Source organism: Orycteropus afer, unplaced genomic scaffold (assembly GCF_000298275.1).
Source record: "Orycteropus afer afer isolate SDZICR_OR568_19922 unplaced genomic scaffold, OryAfe1.0 scaffold00042, whole genome shotgun sequence".
Lineage (NCBI taxonomy): Eukaryota > Metazoa > Chordata > Mammalia > Tubulidentata > Orycteropodidae > Orycteropus > Orycteropus afer.
Genome location: NW_006921629.1, coordinates 12,035,813 through 12,038,152, shown reverse-complemented (window position 1 = coordinate 12,038,152; position 2,340 = coordinate 12,035,813).

The following is a 2,340-nucleotide window of genomic DNA, read 5'->3' as shown; positions in this document are numbered from 1 at the left end:
AAAAGAAGAAGAAGAAAGAAATCAGATGACCTATTGCACTAGGCAAATCTGCTGCAAAAGACCTCTTTCAAGTGCTGAAGAGCAAAGATGTCTCTTGGAAGACTATGATGTGCCTCACCCAAGCCATGGGTTTCAATTGCCTCATATTCATGGGGAAGTGAGATAATGAATAAGGAAAACTGAAGAAAAGTTGATGCTTTTGAGTTGTGGTGTTGGAAAAGAATACCCAAAACACCATGGGCTGCCAGAAGAACTAACAAATCTGTCCTAGAAAAGGTGTACCCAGAATGCTCCTTGGAAGCAAGAATGGCTAGACTTCACCTTACCTACTTTGGTCATGTTGTCAGAAGAGACCATTCCCTGGAGAAGAATATCATTCTTGGTAAAGTGGAGGATCAATGAAAAAGGGGAAGACCCTCAACAAGATGGATTGACACAGTGGCTGCAAGGATGGGCTCAGGTATAGCAAGGATCATGAAGCTGGCACAGGACCAGACAGTGTTTTGTTCTGTGGTGCATAGAAGGATCACTGTGAGTTGGAGCTGACTCAATGGCATCTAACAACAACAACAACATACAAATTTAATAAATATGGTGAAAGGATGCAACCCTGATGCACACCTTTCCTGATATCAAGTCACACATTATTCCCTTGTTCTGTTTAAATAACTGCCTCTTGGTCTATGCTTCGGGTCCCCAAACCAAAAAACCAAACCCACTGCCATCAAGTCAATTCTGACTCATAGCAACCTTATAGGACAGAATAGAACTGCCCCTATCTAACTCCAGAATTTTCAGGCTTCTATCTGACTCCAAAACTGTGAGCATGCTGTACCTCTCAAAACTTTGGACTGAACATGTACACCGATGTCCACTGCAGCACTATTCACAATAGACAAAAGGTGGAAACAACCCAGTTGTCCATCAACAGATGAATGGATAGACAAAATGTGGAATAGTGCTCAGCCATAAAGAAAAATGAAGTCTTGATACATGTTAAAACACAGATGAATATTGAATGCATTATGTGTAGTTAAATAAGTCAATCACAAAAGAACAATTACTATATGATTTCACTTACATGAAATAATTGGAATAGGCAAATGTATAGAGAACAAACTTTAGTACTGGGATGGGAGGGAGTGGGAAAAGGGAAGTAATCGTTTAGGAAGCACTGAGTTTCTATTGTTGTTGTTCTTGTGGTTAGGTGCCATCAAGTCAGTTCCACTCATAATGACCTCCCATAAACAGAATAAAACATTTCCCTGGTCTTTGCCATCCTCACAATATTGCTATGCTGGAGCCCATCATCACAGTCATTTGGGCAATCCACCTTATTGAGGGTCTTCGCCTTTTTTGCTGACCCTCCATTTTATCAAACATGATATCCTTCTCCAGGGACTAGTCCTTTCTGACAAGATGACCAAAGTACGAGAGATGAAGTCTGGCCATTCTCACTTCTAAGGAGCATTCCAGCTGTAGTTCCTTCGAAACAGGTTTGCTCATTCTTCTAGAAGTCCGTGGTACATTCAATATTAGTCACCAACACCACAATTCAGAGGCATCAATTTTTCTGCAGTCTCCCTTATTCATTATGCAATTCTCACATGCATATGAGGCTACTGAAAATACCATGACTTGGGTCAGATGCACCTTAGTCTTCAAAGTGACATCTTTGCTCCTTAAATAGCTTAAATAGGCCTTTTGTAACAGATTTGCTCAATGCAATATCTCATTTGATTTTCTGCTGTTGCTTCCATAGGCATTGATTGTGGGTCCAAGTAAAATGAAATCCTTGACAATTTCAATCTCTGTTTATCATGATATTGCTTATTGATCTTGTTGTGAGGATTTCTGTTTACAGAGGGGAAATTTGGAAATGATTATGGGTGATGGTTGTACAATATGATTAATGTAACTGATATCACTAAATTGTACTCCTAAACAATGTTGAACTGGCAAATATTGTGTTATATTTTTACAATTAATATATATATACATTAAAAAGGACTTCAGAACTGAGAAAGAAAGCTAAAGGAGGTCTTTGAGGATGTTTATCTGGTCAAACTAAGGAAATACTAATTGGATTAGGGTTCCCTTGGTGTCCAATCTCTCCAGAATCAAAGAAAGAGGAAGTGGTATAGGAAGAGAAATTCAGCACAGATTATTCTTTTAGCCCCAATACCACTTCACTCTCATCTCAACATCTGTCCATGCAGCTGTGCCAGTTGCGATGTCACTTTAGTCAATGAATAATGAGCATCATATACCACGTGTGCCGAGTGTTACAAGTCTGGCAGACAGAGTCTCACATGCTTCCACTTTCTTCTTAAAAGGACT